This window comes from Aedes aegypti, chromosome 3 (genome assembly GCF_002204515.2).
Source record: "Aedes aegypti strain LVP_AGWG chromosome 3, AaegL5.0 Primary Assembly, whole genome shotgun sequence".
In the NCBI taxonomy this organism is placed as follows: Eukaryota; Metazoa; Arthropoda; class Insecta; order Diptera; family Culicidae; genus Aedes; species Aedes aegypti.
The window spans coordinates 85,339,202-85,351,153 of NC_035109.1; positions in this window are offsets into that span (position 1 = coordinate 85,339,202).

An 11,952-nucleotide genomic window follows, 5' to 3' on the forward strand; every position below is an offset into this window, starting at 1 on the left:
TTCTTCAGTGTGCATAATTCAGTGCCTCTATTTATACAGGGTCAATAACGGCGCCGGCCACGTCCTTGCAGTCAGGTGGGATTGGGGGAAGGAATGTTAATATGTAACCTTTGCTATTTGGAGACCGTGTTTGCCTCTGCATCTCCACAAAGGTTACTGGGAGGGATGTTTGTTAATGGGAAGGATCGTTGGGTCACAGGATTCACTTTGATAAGCGATTAGACCATGATAAATAATTATTTGTGAGATATAAACATGCTTATATGTAAATATAATATTTTCATTTGATATGAACAATATCTATGTAGAGAAAAGTTATGCCGACTCTTGAGGTGACGAACCTTTCAAAGTTTGTTGAATAAAGTGAACCTTTCGGAAGTCTACACTTGAAGTGTCGAACCATTCAAAGTTTTATTTTTGATTACAAAAATAAAGGTAAAAAGAAGAAGGTGTATTGAATAAAAAAAAATTAGACATAAATAATTTATGAATCAGAGTTTATGTCGACACTCACAGTGGCGAACAATTCATATTTTTTTGAAACATCATATTTACATCTCACCGTTGTAACGATTAACGGTTCAGTCATACATATTTTATTGAATAGGAACAGTAGCATGAAACGAGCTCACCAATTGATCCGTCATCATTGAGCAGCAACAATCCTCTTTCAGCTTCAGTCGTTTGCTCGGCTATATAAAAGCACTCAGAGAAAATAGGCGCGCGACCCGTGATGGAAAACAACTGACGACTACTCGGGCTTTCTTGAAGCACTGCCCAGGAGCAAGCGTCAATGTTGGAAGATCATAAAGAACTAATCGAAAGCGACACTTTTCCTGCCCTCATCGCCGGCCCGCGCAGGAGCAAGCGTCAAGGTCGGAAGATCAAACACAATTAAGCGATCGCGGTTTTTTTTTCACTTTTACTTGACCGACGCGCGACATGTTTGATCCTGCCCTCATCGCCGGCCCCCGCAGGAGCAAGCGTCAAGGTCGGAAGATCAAACACAACTAAGCAATCGCGTTTTTTTTCACTTTTACTTGACCGACGCGCGACATGTTTGATCCTGCCTCCATCGCCGGCCCCCGCAGGAGCAAGCGTCAAGGTCGGAAGATCAAACACAACTCTCAACAAAAACAATTGTTTATTTCAGAATAAAAGAGTTATATCTACAAAATAAACAGTTGACAAGGATGTTAATCCTTCTTTCTGTAAAATTCTCGAACTTTCTGTGGTACACCCGCCATCCGTGTCCGAAATTGATCGTGGACAGGCTTTAAGCTGAGAAGCAGGCTCTGTCCCAGTGAGGACGATAATGCCAAGAAGAAGAAGAAGAAGAAGAATAAGAAGATGTGAATAAGTTCTCAGTTTATTCGACAAACCAGCTAAATATTTCATGGGTGCACAACAGCAACAGGGTAGCGGATCACAGGGATTTAGTTGAAATCTGGAAACGTAGCTCAATCTTGAAATCTTGAGCGATTTCACAAACCAGATTCTGGATTAACAGCTCAGCAGGCTTCTAGCCCCGAGGTACTTCTCGCTAAGCATGTTCGGAGGAGCTCTTACCAGCTCGAAAGCGGAAATGGAATGAAACTGAATCCAACGAAGGCAGCATGTTTTATAACCTTGGAATAGCAGATGATGCTCCTCCCTTTTGTGCTCTTCGCTTTCTGATCGACCAATCTGGGAAATGGGTATGTGCCAATAATGTGTTGGGCTTGGAATTACTTGAAAATTGCGGAGAATACTAATACGTGAGAAATTGGTCGAACATGAATTGTTGGAATGATTGGCATTCCCTAAATATTCAATACGAGCTATTGATAATGAATAGTTTTCTTTATTATGACGGTAAATTTCTGATCCATGGGTGCCAAAATTATTACAATTTTTCAATGAGAATGTCTTTTCAAAAGCATTCTGAATATGTCGCAATTTTGTTACATGGGATAATTTTCCTAATCAAATTGTTCCCATAAAATATGGAACATAAAAGGCGCTGTTGGAAAAGCCACTCTATTTTACAATATTTGTGAAATGTTGAGCACTCACCCCGACGGCACTGCAGCAGCGTCCACGAGTACAATCTCAAATGGTTGAGTCATAAATTATTCATGACAAATGAAATTTTGTATGAAGCCGTGAAATTGATTTACGAATATTAGAAGTTATAAATAAAGTCGGAAATATTTATCTTTTAACTCTTTTCCACAAATTTGATGGCTCTGAAAAGAACCGATGGCTTTGTTAGCTTCGATGTTGTTACGGATAAATAACACTGCTCGGACCAGCAAAACTCAGGGGGCTTCTGGTATTTGCTCCTAACGGGATTGCTTCTTGACCACCAATGATGATTTCATCACGAGTCGAAATTTTGAAGCGCGGGTCAACAGCTCCTCGGCCGATGAAATTTGCGGCGGCGATGACGATAGCTGGGTGAACGCAAACAAGCGGTGAACCACAAAGCGAGAATGACTCGCCCGACCGTGTTCACAGTTCGACCGCAAATTCACCTGTGGACTGCTTCCTCTTCTTCTTCTAGGCGGCGGCAGCGGTGATGGCTGTAGCTTCGGACGGCATCTTCTCTCGCTCGCTCGACAGTTTGATTTGAGCGAAGCAAGATAAACGGGGGGGGGTCGATCGCTATCGATGTCTGTGCCTGAGAAGCACGCCCGGTCAGAGCAAGCCGATCTGTCGCCTGCTGAGGTGCGGGCCAATCGGAGAGTGAAAAGCAAATGACGTCAAATTTTCTCTAGCCACCCCTATTTATAGATTTGCTTGAAATCAACGTTCTATTTTAAAACAGTTATTAAACTATTTGGACAGGTATGTGGGATTCAGTGAGTAAACGACATGAAGCTTTGATGTCTTATCTTTCGATCGAGGTGCTAATCAAGAAATTTCGTTAAGCCAGCGAAAAGTTATAAACGTTTAAAATATTTCATGCCAGCGTAACGCTCTTGGTTTTGAAATTCCAATTTCACTCCTGTATAGAGAAGAAAGACGTACTTCTACGTCAAAACACAAACTTTATCAATTTTAATCATCATACAACCTTCTACAATATTGTTTGCTATAGTATCAAGTAGTGTTTTTGACATTCTGGGTTCAATTGAAAGCGATCAACAATTTTCCTGACTCAAACAGGAGATGATGTGCTGTTTCCTATATGTTGGAGCTGAAAATCCCATATTAACTTCAATTCAATTGCGCCACCTCATGGAACGACCAAATGAGCTGAAACTTTCAGGAAGTCTTCCTCTAACCCTAAAGAATAATCCTGGTGGGTGCCCCGTGGAATTATACAACTTTATTTTTCTCCCATACTAAGGTGGGCCAGTCTACTAAACATTACAAAATATTGCGCATAATGGGAAATAGCCAATAAAAATAACTCAAGGTATGTTCTCATTAATATTTTCGGAACGGGCACGACGAGGGAATGACGGCAATCGATGTCCGGCGCCATTTTAAAATCCAAGATGGCGGCCTCCGGTTTGGTAAAATCATTGAAAACCCATGCAATATGGGTATTTTCGAAACGGGTGCGACGAGAGGATGACAGAAATCGATGTCCGACGCCATTTTGAAATCCAAGATGGCGGCCTCCGGTTTGGTAAAATCATTGAAACCCATGCAATATGGGTATTTCCGGAACGGGCACGATGAGGGGATGACGGAAATCATAAATCATGTTTTTGTTCATATTATATTGAGTTACGTCAGTGATCCTCAGCCCTGTTTTTTCAACCTTTTTTTTCTGATAGCCGATAATTCTCGTAATAATTTAGTTTCCGATTCTTGATAACTTTGGGAGTAGAACAGCATCCCAAGGACCAGAGGCTGCCATCTTGGATTTCAAAATGGCGTCGGACATCGATTTCCGTCATCCCCTTGTCGCGCCCGTTTCGAAAATACCCATATTGTATTGGTTTTCAATGATTCTACCAAACCGGAGGCCGCCATCTTGGATTTCAAAATGGCGTCGGATATCGATGTTCGTCATCCCCTCGTCGTGCCCGTTCCGAAAATACCCATATTACAAGGGTTTTCAACAATTTTCCTTGGCCAGATGCCGCCATCTTGGATTTCAAAATGGCGTCGGATATCGATGTTCGTCATCCCCTCGTCGTGCCCGTTCCGAAAATACCCATATTACATGGGTTTTCAACAATTTTCCTTGGCCAGATGCCGCCATCTTGGATTTTAAAATTGCGTCGAGCATCGATTTTTGTCATCCCCTTGTCGCGCCCGTTCCAAAAATGCCCATATTGTATTGGTTTTCAATGATTCTACCAAACCGGAGGCCGCCATCTTGGATTTCAAAATGGCATCGGATATCGATTTTCGTCATATCCTTATCGTGCCCGTTCCGAAAATACCCATATTGCATGGGTTTCCAACAATTCTTACACTCCTGAAGCCGCCACCTTGGATTGCTAAATATGGAATTTAGTTAATTTTCTATAATCATCGTCCAATAAATTTTTATTCTATAATATTATCAATTGATAAAGATAGCACCTCTATCATTGTTATTTGAGAGATGTTGTACTGATAGTATCATCATGAGATTTTTTTGGGATAGGGATACTATCACTCTATCCTCTATCTCTGATAGAAACCATTATCTCAGTGATACTATCAGGATGGACAAGAAGTGATAGTATCATCTGATAGATAGATGATAGTATCATCGTCTATCTGATAATTTTGAAGCCTGCCTGAGTTAGCCGTGAAATATATTTTTGTTTTCAAATTTAGTTTTATAACGTCCTTTTTCTTGTCGTAATCCTTTTTCTTGTGGCGAATTTTAATAAGGGTTTCCTATGTTTAGTTTGGGCAAATTTAACGTCTCCAATTTAAAGGAACATAATCAAATTTCAATTATTTGTTCAGCATTTGCAATGAGAATACAATTTTTTTTTTATTTAGCCGAACACGTCTAGTCAAATTGCGAGATTTGTTCAAAAATAAATGAGGACCTACGCATTTTTGGCCAAATTTCACCCCCAACGACGGTTTTTGAACATTTGTTTTCAAATTTCTTTAAATTCGAAAGGTAAATAATTTCACCGTGAATTGAACTATTCGCTGACACGCGAATGGCTCGATATGGTTGTGGTCTGTAAAGGTTGCTGCTCTTGTACGCTTTATCATCAAGTTATTACCGAGAGAATCACTGGTAACATTAAAAAAAATCCGATTGCGATGTTCCACGATTTTTTCGGATTCGGATCAAAATCCAAACTTTGCCAGTAAAATTTATTTGCGTTCCTATTATTTTCAGTGTATGATCAAATCAGAATAGGCCCTTTGCAAATCAATTCACTTATGACTTGACACAAAAACATCATGCTCTGATTGCCTGTAGAACAACAGGAGTGTTGCCAAAATAGTTCAACTATTGAAAGACGTATATTTTATAAGTTTATCAGTATATTGAAGATTATGCACTACAATCTTTAAATAAGAAATCGTTAAAAGTCTCAATTGTTATCAATGTATGCTTCGTTGCCTAATTCCAATAAATTAATTAGTCATGTTCGTTTTTTTCTGTGAATTTAAATCGTGAATAATAAATACACCGCAATCGAATATGGTTTTCTGGCAACTTGTTCCCGTAATAAAAAGTGATTGCCGAGGAAATCAAAGTGCATTAATTTTAATTTGTGATTTAAAGCATAAAAATTAAGTATTTTCGAGTGCTTTACATACAAATCAAAAGTTCAATAGTGCATAAGTGATCGGTGCGTAGCTTTTGTGAAAAAATCGGCATTGGAGCGCAAAATTGGACCTTTCAAAGTGGTGAGTTTTTCTTAAGCTGTTCTTGTGTTGTTTTATTCGGCAGCTCACGAATGACGATAATTTCGGAAGCATTTGTTTCATTTAGTAATAAAACCCATGTTATATAATATTTTTGTGAAAGGTGGGATTTACATGGAAGATTAAAGTTCAAGGAATATATTGAATACAGTGAAGGTATCTCTTCTTCCGTGGATAAGCTTTAACAAAGGCGATAAGTTAGTGCTGCCGAAAATACCCTCAGGGTGCCGAAGCCTATCTGGAGTTTCTAGAGTTTTCTTGCCAATTTCACTAAACATTTTACAAAATAATTCTTCCATAAACTAAGGACAGACAACTCGAATTTAAGAAAACTTATAATAATCTTAAAGTACTTCTTCTAAGGATAACTAATTAAGATGAAGATAAATCGAAGCCAAACTTCAAATTTTCAAGAGCACAAATCTGAAGAACCGAATATCCAATTGAGCTGAAAACTTAATCGATTGGTCACTTGCTGGTGGTGACCAATTGATTAAGTTTTAAGCCTTAATGTACATCGAATATGTATTCAAAATTAAAAATCTATGATTTATCAATCCTATTATTGCAATTGTTGACTTACTCATGTGGATAGATGCATGAAATTGAATGGGTCTCACTTGCACCGTTTAGCTAGGTAACTGCGTCTAATGGCTCATTTTACAACTTTCTTCTAAGGTTTTCAGAATTTCGAAATTATTCAATCAAATTATGCACACACCAGCAAATATGTTGCCATAATGTGACCGTGTTGCTTTAATTGCAAAATATTGTCATTTGGTAATTATATTGAACAATTTGCTTTAACTATCGTTTTTTTAGGTCCCACTTGTCCCGGAGTACCTTATATATTTTCGACAATCCCTCAAAGAATTCAACCAGAAATTTCTCTTGAAATACATTTGGATCAGGCCCAGAGAAGAAGGTTTTTGGATTCTAAAATAAATTTCCTTGTAAATTGTTCTTAAGATGAATGATTCAAATGCCAAAAATGCTGAGCCACGTATCCGTTTATGATCGACAAAAAAAATAAATAAATAAAAAACAGCATACACTATGATTCGAGCCAAAAAACCTTCCGATTGATAGCCACGTACCCTTCCACTCAACCACTTCGTAATCTTGAATTAAGCGTGATCGATACGAATGAGCTGAAGCAAATTGCACCGCTTAGTGTTTTCACACTGGATGCTACGCTTATGAAGAATCGTGATTATGACTCCAGGAACCATGATTTGTGATCCTGATATTATGACTAGATGGCCTTGTCCTGGGAATCCCGGATTCCGGGATATTTTCGAAAATCCCGCGATTTCCCGAAATTGCATGGTGAACTAGAAAATGTAAAGGGTAACAAATAACATAAAACAAACAAACAAACAAATAATGGCACAAAACAAGCGGCATGTTTTTTGGTTTGGCTTTTAGTTATTGAATTTAGCTTATTTAACAAACTTTTTTATTGAGGATTAAGACCTTTTAAGTTTAAACTTGTTATTTGCTGGTTTGTTAGTAACGAAATTCAATAAACTGCACAAAAAGAATAATCCATGCAAATTTCAACGTAAAATCGTGCACATAAAGGCCATAATGCCAGATTTGTCGCAAATTTACATGATTCACCGTGTAAAATTACATCAACATCATGAAAATGTATGCCAATTGTCGCGTAATCGGATAGGGTTGTATAGCGGAAACTTACATGATGTTATTGTAATTTTACACAATGTAACGTGTAAATTTGCGACATTTCTGGCATTCCCTCCATGTGCACGGTTTCACGCTGAAATTTACATAGAATTTTCTTTCTGTGTGTTCTGTGCAGGGATGGGAAATGTACTGTAGCCAACATTTACCACCTCGACATTCACATTTTTCTACACGACCATCAAAATCCAAAGCAATCTATGACCGTTCAAAACAAAAAAATGTCACGGCTCTTCAAAACTGCAATCTTTTTCTTCACAACGTTTTTTCAAACCCTAATGGGAAATGAATCGAGCACAGTGGTGACACGATTTTCCCGGTTTTCGGGGTTTTGCATTTTTGCTGGATAAAGGCAACATGAAATTGAACTTGTTTATTTGTATCGCGACGGAATGATTGTGCTCTTGCTATTAGTGATAATAGATTGCAATTAGTTGGAAACACAAGCGAAATATTAGCGATTGAATTATTTAACATTTTTTTTCAATCATACACCTCGATATGGCTGCCCAAAAGCGATCACAGTGGAGAGACAAAAACAGTCAAGCAGTGTGTGAACCGTTGGCAGCGCAACGCCTGGTGGTATTGATGCTACTGCTGCTTTGTGTTTTGGTTGGCTGGCAGAATCGATGAACTGTTGTAAATAGTGGTCACAGTTCCCAAGCCTGGTTCTGTGTGTTGCAGGTTTCTCTACGGTTCGTTTGATTTGTCAACAAATGCTTTAGTGGATAAATATTTCAACATACAGTCGCCTCTCCACATCTCTATATCGAAGGGACCATCGAGATAGGGAGAGATCGAGACAAGAAAATTAATTTAATGAACACTAGATTGATAATCACTCCGTTACTATGAAAATAATAAACAAACAAACCTCATTTCGAGTTTCCAAATGATGTCTGGTCTAGTAACCTTTGATAATGTTCATATCGACATATAGAGAGAAAATTGGGAACAAAAAATTAACAGGAACACATCGAGGTGTGGAGATATCGAGATAAGAAGGATAACGATATATGTAGAGAGAAATCTTATGCAGGGGGGATCGAAGAAATCATCGACATCTCGATGTTCATGTGGAGAGTTGACTGTATTATAATTCAACTGAACCTTCGAAAACAGGTCCGTTCATTATGAAACTGCTCTTTGAAACTAAACATTGCTTCACAACCCGCTCCAACCGTTCAAAAGTCGTCTTTGAAGCATTTGATGTTTGTCCCGGGATCCCGGGAAATCCCGGGATTTTTCAAAATAAAACCCCGAATCCCGGGATTTTTTCGATTCCGGGAAACAAGACCCTCTAATTATGACCTAACCAATTTATGAATTTCATGATATGTAAATCATGATATGGGGATCAGATTTTTATCTGTGTATTGTTGGTTTAGTTGAGGAATAGATTCTCGTGTACATTTTCAACGTGGAAAAATAAATACTCACACGTCAGTTTATATGGCACTTTCATAGAAGCACGCACCTTGCATTCAATGTACAATCCAACGAAATGCGTTACATGTGCGTTACTTGTTGGTTTTGTTAGCTACGACGCCATCCAATATATGGCAAACATGGTGGGAGAATATTTTGGTGGGACAAAATTATTTAGGTGTGAGTCTATTGGAGGGCAAAATCCTCAATACTAAGAACAAGTTCTCTTTTCAGAAGTGATTAGGTAAATTCAAAATCAATTGTTATACAAAAATGCTCTGAATTGTTGAATTGAGCTGAACCTTATATATACGCTATCCTACTAACACAATCTCCCTATCCCGTGGCGTCTATGATGATAGTTTAGGTTCCTTGAACTTAATAGTTTCGTAGACGTTGAACTAACATTGTGAGGACGTGGCCAGGTGTACAATGTGATGCTTGTTTTGTGTATTGTAGAAAAAGAGTTCATTCCAAACGTTTTTTTGCGACACTACATATAGATTTCTCAAAACCAATAGAAATGAGCATCTTACACCCACCCACGTTAATGCTATGGTATGCTAAATTTATTAGGTTACATGATCAGCTCCACTTTACCCACTATAATTGAAGGTTATAGGTTTACGTCGCATTCAAAACTTAAATATTACCAGTTAACCACGCACAAAGAATGCGCAAAAATGATAAAAATGTCATGTTATGTAAAACTTGCGAAAAACGGTTTTGAAGTCGTTTGCCCTTCCCTGATGGAAATCCTGTCTACGTCCATGCACGGGTCATAACAAGGATCATAAAGTGATCAATATGACTGGAAATTTTTTTAGCCTTTTAAAACTTTTAAAAAGGCTACCAGCGAGCTGAAGAACTGTAAGGCTGCTGGGAGGGACGAGATCCCGGTAGAGCGTCTCAAGCACGGAAGTGAGCAGCTTTACAAGTCGATCCACCGAGTACTTCTGAAGGTACGGGAGGACGAAGAATTGCCCACCGACTGGTTGGATAGCCTCATGCGCCCAATCTACATGAAAGGGCAGAGACTGGAGTGTGCCAATTACAGATGAATTACCCTGCTGAATTCGGCATACAAAATTCTGTCGCGCATCCTATTTAACAGACTGAGACCGCTCAAGGAGTCCTTCGTCGGCGAACACCAAGCTGGTTTTCGAGAGAGCCGTTCGACAAACGGACCAGATGTTTAACTTGCTGTTCAACATTACACTCGAGCAATTCTCGCTGAAACCAGGCCGCCATCGGCACCCATCGTTAGAATTCCAATTTTATGTCTCTGATCGCTAGCTTTCGATAAAACTTAAGGGTGGTCCTTTTTGTTTTCTCAAATTGGTGGACCCCTCGTACGCCAGCTAGCTAAACAGTTTGCAAAAAAGCCCATTTTTTGATAAATTTTGGGTATTTCTTCACGTGATATGTCTCATATTTCCCTTGGAACACATACCAAACTTAATGGCATCGTATAGAGAAAGGATATAGCTTTCATTTGAAGTTAAAAAAAATCCGGCGGCCATTTTGAATTTGGCCGCCATCTTGAATTTTGTTAGAAAAATCGTTTTTCCACCATTAGCGCACCGCTCGTTTTGAATTCTGAGATCACCATCAGAAAGCTGAGGAAAAATTGCGTAAGATAGGCTACAGAAACTAGGTGTGCAATGGTATTTACCCTATGAAATGAACGATTTTCTAAAACATGTTCCACGATTTTAACGTATATGGCGAGTGCAATCAATGCAAACATCATTTTTGGTACAACAAAGATACAAGTTTTCAATAGTTGGTGTATTTTTCGAGTCAGATGAAGAATAGGAGTATTATTTTGAGTGAAAAAATCTGGCGGCCATCTTGGATTTTGACGCCATCTTGGTTTTAAGTAGTAGAATGAGTTTTCACCTTGATAACACTCATCATGTTGAATTTTAATGCCACCGTTACACTTACTATTCTTCTTGTTCTTCTTTTTCCTGACGTTACGTCCCTACTGAAATAGAGCCAGCCCCTAAGCTTCAAAAATAAATTAACAAGTAGAATTTTTTAATGAAAATGAAAAATAATAAGAAAAAGAGTATATGTAACCTTGTTTTTATTGGTAACCTCTAAATTCGACATGCTGAGTGCTATCAAGGTGAAAAATTCATTCTACTAGTCAAAATCAAGATGGCGTCAAAATCCAAGATGGCCGCCAGATTTTATCACTCTAAATAATACTCCTATTCTTCATCTGACTCGAAAAATACACCAACTATTGAAAACTTGTATCTTTGTTGTACAAAAAATGATGTTTGCATTGATTGCACTCGCCATATACGTCAAAATCGTGGAACATGTTTTAGAAAATCGTTCATTTCATAAGGTAAATACCATTGCACACCTAGTTTCTGTAGCCTATCTTACGCAATTTTTCCTCAGCTTTCTGATGGTGATCTCAAAATTCAAAACGAGCGGTGCGCTAATGGTGAAAAAACGATTTTTCTAACAAAATTCAAGATGGCGGCCAAATTCAAAATGGCCGCCGGATTTTTTTTAACTTCAAATGAAAGCTATATCCTTTCTCTATACGATGCCATTAAGTTTAGTATGTGTTCCAAGGGAAATATGAGACATATCACGTGAAGAAATACCCAAGATTTATCAAAAAATGGGCTTTTTTGCAAACTGTTTAGCTAGCTGGCGTACGAGGGGTCCACCAATTTCAGAAAACAAAAAGGACCACCCTCAAGTTTTATCGAAAGCTAGCGATCAGAGACATAAAATTGGAATTCTAACGATGGGTGCCGATGGCGGCCTGGTTTCAGCGAGAATTGCTCACTCGAGGGTGCTATTAGAAGATCTGGCGTACAGAGAAATGGCACTATTATCACAAGGTCACACATGCTCCTTGGCTTTGTGGACGATATAGATCTTATGGAATCGATCGCAAGTCAGTGGAAGAGGCCTTCGTGCCTCTGAAGAGAACGACAACGAGAATAGACTTGCTAA